Here is a 10,193-nt window from a genome sequence, read left to right on the forward strand (position 1 = left end):
GTCCCCAGTCTCAGGGTCCTGCATGCTAAGTACAAAAGTCAAAAAAAGACAACACGTAAAAGAAGAAAAACAATGGTCAAAACCTGAAAAAAAAAAATGTTGACCCTGACCAGTGAAACTCTTCAAAATAAAGTAATGGCTTGACAGTTTTCATATATCAACTAGAAACACAAAACCCGAAATTGGTATGAAAATCAGGTTTCGGATTGCAAAGCAAAGGCAGGACAAAGAAAAAATTAATTATAAAAAGTTTCCATTTTCTTTTTCTTTTTTTTTTTTTTTTTTTTGGCCTCTCTTCTGAGCTTGCAGAATCTTAGTTCCCAGACCAGGGATTGAACCACGTCCTGGCAGTGAAAGCACGGAGTCCTAACCACTGGACCTCCAGGGAATTCCCCAAGATTTCCATTTCCTAATTTACATTTTTTCATATTAAATTTAAAAAGTATCCAATGTCACATGTTTGTATAATGGCTTTTGCTTATGTCATAGCTCAGTAAAAATAAATTTTTCGCAATTTGATTGGTCTCACACTCAGCTTTCTTCACTCAACATTACTTGCTTGCTCCCTACAGGCATTTGAATTACCCATTCCTGACTTTTGGATTTTGTCGCTTAAGGCTGTCGTGTCAAGTTTCTTAATATATTCTTCCATATATTTTGTTAACCCATATTCAGTTTACAAGGAGTTTTTTGTATGAATCCTCACATAATCCATTAAATTAAGATCTGAGATTATTTTTTACAGATGGATAGCCAATTTTATTTGAAACAGAAATTGGGATTATCTGTATACTGGGAAGTCATCGTGAGGAAATGAGTTATCAGCTAATGAATGAACACTGCTAAATGCCCATTATCCACATCTCAATCCAATTCCGTTGTTTTCTTTTGACTGTGTAATTTGACAGTAAAGAAAAAAAATTTTAATGTGATTTCTTTGTGAAAAGAAAACTACCAGGATTGATGGTAAAAGTCAAAGAAAGTAAAGCAATCTGAGAAAGTGATAGCTCTTAACCAGAAAATATGTTATGTACAAGGTTTCCAAACAGTCTAAAAACATATTCCATAATGTGTCCTGTGCAGCAGAGACCTGCAATCAGAGATTCGGATACACCAGCTCAGCAGCATAAAAGCCCTGTCAGAGAAGGATGACAGCCTCTGTAAGTGAAGCTGCCATGTAAAATGTCATGGAAGTTGATTTTAGTCATCTCTGGGTTGGTGGGATTAGGAGATCTAGGAGACATTACCAGGGCTCACCGATATCTGGGGCTTCTCTCATGCTGGGCACCAGGACAATGCTTCCTTCCCCATTTCAGAAAGGGGAGTCTTATGACTACTTCTAATCACTACAAGCTGTGAATGGAAGCACCTTGTATCACTTCCAGGCAATCAGGAAAGAGGAGTTAAAAGATGCTCTTTCTTTTCTTGCTGTGGCAACAGAGGAAGCTACGTGTTCCAGATGGTGCAGCCTGTCAGCCTGGGTCCTGAGTGACTGTGTAGAGCAGAGCACCAATTAAAACTCTGCCAGAGGTGTATACCCTGTCTTTATTAACCTGTATATGAGTTTTGGTTACCCATGCTTTTGGTGGGATCTAAGTAAATATGAAGAAAATGTGAATACGTATGTATAGATACTTGAAGTACATACATTCTAAATCAGGGTTAGTTATACTCTGTATCAACTTTTCCTCCTCAATCCTTCTCTAATATTCAATAACTATTTTTATCAAGGGAGCTGGACTCCATGGTATATAATTGGAAAACTGTCTTGCTTCCCCTTCACACCTGCCCTAAACATAACTCAACTCTAAACTTCATTCAAGCTAAAGGATCTCCCTTCCCCCATCTCTTGCCTGCTTCAGGTGTGACGCTTGCTGTGATAAAGGAAGGTGTGCGGAGCTTCTCCACATCCCTGCCTTTACTGCTCAGAGTTTACTCCTCCTCTCCTGCTGGCCAGCTGCTATTTATGAACCCCTCTCTCCCAGGGTTTGGTGAGGAGAAGAAGGGATTAGGGGAAAGGGGCACAGTTTTTTCCAGTTGGTGCAGGATACTATTATCTTCGGAAGTTGGTTCCCTATGGACATGGAGGACTCACAAATGTTGGCTCTTTCTCTCGTGTGTGTCACCTTTGTGGGCTTTTTTATGACTCTCTTGCTGGGACCTAGGCAATGCCTCTCCTCTGGTTGACTGCCTATAACTCCTCTTCCCCCAACTTCTTGGCCTTCTGGAGGTTCATCCCACGTAAAACATATTCTCCTGAGGTCCCTTTCCTCTCTGGGTATCCCTCATGGGAAGGACCCTTTTTAAATGACTCCAAGTTGGTTTCCTTCTAGGTACACTTGGCCCACAGGACAACTCATGCGTCTTTGCCTTGCTGGCAAGGGCAGTGCAGCTCGCTCTCCATGCCACCCACCTTACTCACCATCCCAGGGAAGCTGGTCAGCCAGCACCTTACATCTGGACTTCCTCAGGTGGGAGTTAGAACATTAGTCCCTATGGACTTCCAAACCCCAGGAGATATAAGCCAAACATTCTGAGAGGTGCTAGTGGAGGCCTCTATCTCACTTGGCTTTAGGCAAAGGGAAAAACCCCTCTCCCTCCCTAGAATGTCGAGAGAGGAAATATAGAGCTCACAGGTAACTACCCAACACAATTCTCATTCTCTTGTATTGACTCAGTGTGGATAATTAGTAATGCTGGCAGACTGGTTCACAATCTCTTCCCATCTCCCTTTGAGGTGGATGGGGGAAAAGGTTACCTGGCATCTATTGTTTGCTTTCTGCTTTTGAGGCCTTTGCTGAAACTCCACAGACAACAGGGAGAATCTAATTAAACATCCTGTCACGACTCTTGTCTGTCATCAATTCAAGAAACTCTTACTAGGCTGATGAAAATGGTGAAATGGCTTAAGGCTTTCGCAAACAGACAGACAGACACACACACACACACACACACACACACACACACACACACACCCCATGTAGCAGACATAGAGCAATGACAGATAAAACTTGAAAAGGGTAAAGAGATCTAAGCTTTAAAACATGAACACCCCTGTGAATTTGCTGAAGCCACAGACCTGGGTCTTTGAAAGAAGTCTGGAAGCAAGGGTAGCAGTCAGAGATTTGGCTCCTGTAGATGGAGATATAAGTGCCTCCTAGGAGGTAGGGGACAAGGGCCAGGTTTTCAGCTTGAAGCCAAGGACACCCCTGCCCCTACATGCATTTGAACAAAACTATTGCCAACCTTCTGCTTGGGGCTATAGCCTTATGGAAAGCTGTGTGCCGAGAGGGTGGGACAAAAGTGTTGACAGTCTTTAGATGAGAATTGAGCCTAGGCACTCCCTGCTCGGTGAGTGGAAAGGCAATAGTGTGATACCCTATACACCAGTAATAACCAATTAGAAAATATGATATTATGTTAAACATGGTGGATTCAATCCATACATTTGTCACTATTAAGTCCCTAAACCCCACTAAAGTGACAGTAAAGGGTTTTGTTTGTTTTTTAAGACATATATTCATATGTGCAATGTGGAAGTGTGAGAGAGATATTGCCCTGTGGGGTGGAATTTGATCAATGAGAGACATATGTTTAGAAACGTAAATTGCTTGCTAGCACAGAAATAATACTACTTGAGCTTCAAATTTCATAAGTTATAGTTCTGTCTTCTCTCTGTTTCTTTAGCCCTTTTTATTGTCTAAATGACCATTAAGTACGTGATAAGGTGCTAAACTGTCTTAGTTATCAGAGAAATGGAAAAATATATGCTACACATTTACTAGAATAATTAAAATTTAAATGATCGCTAGTACCAGGTGTAAGCAAGGGCATGGAGCCATCGAACTGTCATACAGGGCTGGTGGGCATGTAAATTATTACAACCACTTTGGAAAACTGTTTGGCAATATTTTTTAAAGCTGAATATCTACACTATGATCCAGCATTTCCTAAATGTATGCTCATCACAAATATGCACATATGTGCATCAAAAAGATAGGTACAGAAAAAGTTCTGGAAATGGATAGTGGTGATAGTTGTACAACATTGAGAATGTACTTAATGCCACTGAATTGTACACTTAAAAATGGTTAAAAGGGTAAATATTATGTATGTTTTACCACGATAAAAAAGATATACAAAAATGTTCTCGCGGCATTATTTATAAAAGTAAAAATTTCAGCTGTAGGATGAATACATTATAGTCGATTCATACAGTGGAATACTTTATAATAATGAAAAAGAACAGACTATCACTAGATGCAACAACTATATGAATACACAGTCCCTGCTCTCATAAAACTTAAGGTCAAGCTGAGAAGACATAAATAAATATAAAATTACAACTGTGATAAGTACAATGAAGAAAGGGCACAGGATGGCCTGAGAACATATAGTAAGGAGATCTGACATGGTCAGAGGGGTTAGGGGGGCTTCCCTGAGAAGTGATGTTTGACTGAGATCTGAAGGTAAGTAGGAGGTAGAAGTGGAGAGTAAAGCCTTCTAGGCAGAGGGAACCCCCTATCCAGTGTTTCCCTACATTTACCTTTTTCATTGTCTTTGGCTCTGTCCACTCCAACCACCTACCCAGTCTCCACCCATCCTCGCTCCAGGGCTGAGAGGAATCATTTCTTGACACACTTGTAACCCATTCCTGACATAAGGTTTGGGAAGCTCTGCCATATGCAAAGGTCCTGTGGCAGGAGAAGTCATAGTGATTTCAAGGACCACACAGAAGGCCAGTGTGACTGGAGGGCAGAGAAAAAGAAGAAAAGTGAGAAAGGGAGCTGAAGATGTAGGTGGAGGTTGATTATGTCCACTATATTTTTAACATTAATCTGTGTTCATGCCTGTGTACATACTATACTCGACTCAACTGCTTAATCCTGTTGTATATTTTTTAAGTCTGATATTAACGAGGGCAGCTGGCATAGATGACGGAATTGCTGGCGCATATCCAGACTAGCTCCAGTGTGCAATGACTCCAGCCTTGCACACATTACGCTGGGCCAGGAGAGGGGCAGTTAGCCATCCAGAAAGAATGATATGATGTTCACTCATTTAAGAGTTATTATCTAGAATTGTTGTTTCTTGTTTGTAGGATTATCAGATAAAATACCGTATTTTTATTTACTAAATCTGGCAACCCTATCTATTAGGATTTGGGGGTCTGGAAACCCACTCTTCCTTCTGTCCAGGAAGTTGTTAGAATTGATGTATACGCTATGCTTCCTGCTTGTGCTGACATCCTCCTGTATCCTTCAAATAACTAAACTCAGATGGATATACCCACGTAGTGATTGCATCTGTTTTTTCATCAGTATAAGCCTACTATTGTATTGGCTGTATAAAGAAATCTGTCATTAACAAAATAAAAACTGATAGATCAAAGAAGAAATCATAGTGAAAATTAGAAAGCACAAGAACTGAATGACAGAGCGTATACTATATATTGAAACTCATGGGATGACATTTGTCAAAATTCATCAAATGGTACATTTAAGATTTGTGTATTTCATTGTATATAAATTGTACCTTAAAAAATAACCATACGTTGGTCTTCCCTGATGGCGCAGGGGTTAAGAATCCGCCTGCCAATGCAGGGGACACGGGTTCAAGCCCTGGTCTGGGAAGATCCCACATGCCGCGGAGCAACTAAGCCCGTGTGCCACAACTACTGAGCCTGAGCTCTAGAGCTCGCGAGCCACAACTACTGAGCCCACGTGCCACAACTACTGAAGCCCGCGCATCTAGAGCCTGTGCTCCGCAACAAGAGAAGCCACTGCAACGAGAAGCCCGTGTACCACAACCAAAAGTAGCCCCCGCGCATCAATGAAGACCCAACACAGCCAATAAATAAATAAATAAATAAATAAATAAATAAATAAATAAATTTATTAAAAAAAAAACTACTATCACAATGCCTGGCACATAGTACTAACTCAAAAAAAAAAAAGAAAATAAAGAAAATAAAAAAGTAATTGTTATTATTAAAAAATAAAAAAAAAAATAACCATACGTTGCTCAGCAGGCCTGGCTTGGCTTTGGGCCCCAGGCCTCCCAGCTAGGGACTTTGCACCTGTGCCTGCCTGGCAGCCTGGGTGTCTGCACAATCCATGGGCAGCAGTAAGGGCCACAATGACAGATTATCAAGAGGAACAGAGCAACTGGAGGCTCTGGAGTCCATCTATCCTGACTCCTTCAGAGCTTGATTATACATTGATCCAACCCTCCTAACAACTGGTCTTCCAAAATAGAAATGAACTCTCCTGATACCACTTTCTCCTTCAGTAGTGTTTTAGCTAAATATTATCAGAAAACCCAACCAACTTCACCATTACTGTGACATCTGGGGCTGGAAAAAATGATGAAACTGTCCATACTATCCTCAAGTTTACATATAGGGAAAAGCACCCAGATGAAGCTCCCCTCTAGGAAATACTCTCCCAGGAAAACCTAGAAGATAATGATGTCTCAGACATTTAAAAATTATTAGCATTACAAACAGAGAAAACCTTGGTATGGTGATGATCTTTACTTTAGTTACAACTGTGCAAGAAAATTTAAGTGAAATGGTAGATCAAATAGAAACTGGAAGAGGAGAAAAGAAACAAAAGAAGCAGAAGCAGAAAAGGAATTATTTGATGACACTCCTGTTACCATTAAGAATTTCTTAAGTTGGAAGGCCAAGTTTGATGCAGAACTCTTGGAAGTTAAAAAGAAGTGAATTAAAAAGAACAAGCAGGAAAAACTAAATTAAGTGGGAAACAGCTGTTTGAAACAGATCATAATCTTGACACATGTAATATCCAGTTCTTGGAGGATGCTGGATACAGCGTGGAGGTAGATGAGTCATTGGTCCAGGAAATGAATGATTTGGAGCTACAGGATGAGGTGGATGATCCAGACTACAATCCTGCTGACCACAGAGTGACTTGACCAACTAGTGAACTATCCTCATCTTAGAGAGGCTGCCACAGCATCTGTGTCTATGCTGAGAGTGTGTGTTGATTTTCTTTTCTCTATTCGTAAGAAAAAATAATTTTCAGGAGAACAATTTTCTGACAGCTTTCATCATTAAACTTAATAAACTGACCTTAAAATTTCAATCAATCGATCAATAAATAAAAATATTGAACTCCAGGGGCTTCCCTGATGGCGCAGTGGTTAAGAATCCGCCTGCTGGGCTTCCCTGGTGGCGCAGTGGTTGGGAGTCTGCCTGCCAATGCAGGGGACATGGGTTTGAGCCCTGGTCTGGGAAGATCCCACATGCCGCGGAGCAACTGGGCCCGTGAGCCACAATTGCTGAGCCTGCGCGTCTGGAGCCTGTGCTCTGCAACGGGAGAGGCTGCGATAATGAGAGGCCCGCGCACCGCGATGAAGAGTGGCCCCCACTTGCCGCAACTAGAGAAAGCCCTTGCACAGAAACGAAGACCCAACACAGCCATAAATAAATAAATAAATAAACCCAAAGTTTAAAAAAAAAGAGTTTATAAAAAAAAAAAAAAAAAAAGAATCTGCCTGCCAACGCAGGGGACACCGGTTCGAGCCCTGGTCTGGGAAGATCCCACATGCCGCCAAGCAACTAATCCCACGAGCCACAACTACTGAGCCTGCACTCTAGAGCTCTTGAGCCACAACTACTGAAGCCCATGCACCTAGAGCCCGTGCTCCGCAGCAAGAGAAGCCACTGCAATGAGAAGCCCACACACCACAACAAATAGCAGCCCCCGCTCGCCCCAATTAGAGAAAACCTGTGCGCAGCAACAAAGACCAAACGCAGCCAAAAATAAATAAATAAAATAAATTAAAATTTTTAAAAATATTGAACTCCAGGTAGTGATATGTGTGCTGAAGTGTTTAAGAGCAAATGTACTAATGTCTGTAACTTCCTTCGAAATGAATCAAAAATAAGATCCTTGAAATTGATAGAAGAAGGGATGGATAAATGGAAAGTTCCGTGATAAGGCAAATATAGTAAAATCTTAACTGTAGAAATTAGGTGCTGGGCATTTGGGCATCACTACAATTCTTTCAACTTTGTGAACATTTTCAGAATTAAATAAAAACCTCATCAGACTGTGAATCACTATATTGTACTTATATAATATTGTACATCAACTATACGTCAATAAAAAAAAAGTGTAGAAACAACCCCTCCCCCCAAAAAACCTTCATTGGGTGCAGATAAAGTGATTCATAAAGAGAAATGTGTAGTCCTAAATGCTTATTTACAAAAGAAAAGTTAAAAATTATTCATCTAAATTTCCAGTTCAAAAACTTAAGAAGGGCTTCCCTGGTGGCGCAGTGGTTGAGAATCTGCCTGCTAATGCAGAGAACACGGGTTCAAGCCCTGGTCTGGGAAGATCCCACATGCTGCGGAGCAACTAGGCCCGTGAGCCACAACTACTGAGCCTGCGCTCCACAACGAGAGGCCGTGGCAGTGAGAGGCCCGCGCACCGCGATGAAGAGTGGCCCCCACTTGCCACAACTAGAGAAAGCCCTCGCACAGAAATGAAGACCCAACACAGCCAAAAAAAAAAAAAAAAAACTTAAGAAAAAAACAAGCACAGTAACCTTGAATAAAGAGGAAGAGTGGCAGTAATAAAAAATGAAAGCAGAAATTAATTGAATATGACAGAGATAGGTGGAGATGGTAAAAAGACAAATAAAATAAAAATAAATATTTATTTTATTCTTTGAAATAAACTAATAAAATAGGCAAAACTCTGGCAGAATTCATTGATCAAGAGAAAAAAGAGAGAGAGCAAATAAACAATCTTAGAAAAGAGGGCTACAGATAAGTTATAGCCAGGCTACCACTAACCCTCACAGTACCTTTGTGTGAATTAGGAAAAGGTTTCCCCTTTGGGTGGCCACAGCCCTAATACCTAGGGCTTGTTACTTGGAAAGCCGGGTACAGGCTGCTCCCACTCACTCCTTGTCCAGATAAGCTTGTGCTTAAACCACCTACACAACCATATTGGCAGTCCTGGATCAGCATAGTTTAAAAAGTTATGAGACAGGGCTTCCCTGGTAGCGCAGTGGTTGAGAATCTGCCTGCCAATGCAGGGGACACGGGTTCGAGCCCTGGTCTGGGAAGATCCCACATGCCGTGGAGCAGCTAGGCCTGTGAGCCACAACTACTGAGCCTGTGCGTCTGGAGCCTGTGCTCTGCAACGGGAGAGGCCGCGACAGTGAGAGGCCCGCGCACCGCGATGAAGAGTGGCCCCCGCTTGCCACAACTAGAGAAAGCCCTCGCACAGAAACGAAGACCCAACATAGCAATCAATCAATCAATCAATAAATAAATCTTTAAAAAAAAAAGTTATGAGACAATATGAACAACCTTGTGCCAATTAATTTGATAATTTGCACAAATGATTGGTTCCCTTTAAAACTACAGTTTACCCAACTATATCAAGGAGACATAGACAACCTGAATAAACCCATAACCATTAAAGAAATCAAATAAGTAGTTACAAGATCTACTTAAAAAAAGCATGAAAATTCTTATTTTTTTCCTATAGTCTAGCATAATTAAACACCATTGGAATCATCTGTTTGCTAAAAGCAATAAAATACAGCTGTGAAACCATGTGGTTCTGGTGCTTTCTTTAAGGGTAAATCTGTAATCATCTTCCTGATCTTTTTTGTGATAACTCGTCTTTTCAAGTTTTCTATTTCTTCATAGGTCAGTTTTGGTAATTTTTTTTCTTTGAGAATATCCGTTTCCTCTAGTTTTTCACATTTGTTGCTGTAGAGCTGCACATAATTCTTTCAGCCTCTTTTGTGTCTGTGAATGTATCTCCTTTCTTATTTCTAACCTTGATATTTTGCTCTCTTTTTTCCCTAACCAGATTCATGAAATGTTGATATATTTTATTGGTCTTTTCAAATAATTAACTCTTGAACTTATTTTTTCCTTTCTACTATTCTTTTTGTTTTCTAATTCATTATTTTCTGTTGTTGTCTATATTATTTCTCTCCACTTGGGGTTTATTTTGTCATTCTTTTCTTAGTTTCATAAAATGGGCAATGAATTCTTAAAAAAAAAATTCTTTCATAGTGAAATATTTAAGGCTATGCATTTTCTTCCGCTGTGTCCTGTAGGATTTTACATACAATGCTTTTTTTTCATTCCTTTCTAGATGGTTTATCACTTCATTTTTAAAAATTTTACAAACAAAATA

At 40.4% G+C, this 10,193-nt stretch overlaps 1 pseudogene; it reads left to right on the forward strand.

Annotated features, from left to right (window-relative positions):
• The first annotated feature begins 6,138 nt into the window (after window positions 1-6,138).
• Window positions 6,139-6,939, forward strand: LOC102998043 (RWD domain-containing protein 1-like; annotated as a pseudogene).
• The last annotated feature ends 3,254 nt before the right edge of the window (window positions 6,940-10,193 follow it).

The sequence above is a fragment of the Balaenoptera acutorostrata genome, chromosome 10 (assembly GCF_949987535.1).
Source record: "Balaenoptera acutorostrata chromosome 10, mBalAcu1.1, whole genome shotgun sequence".
NCBI lineage: Eukaryota > Metazoa > Chordata > Mammalia > Artiodactyla > Balaenopteridae > Balaenoptera > Balaenoptera acutorostrata.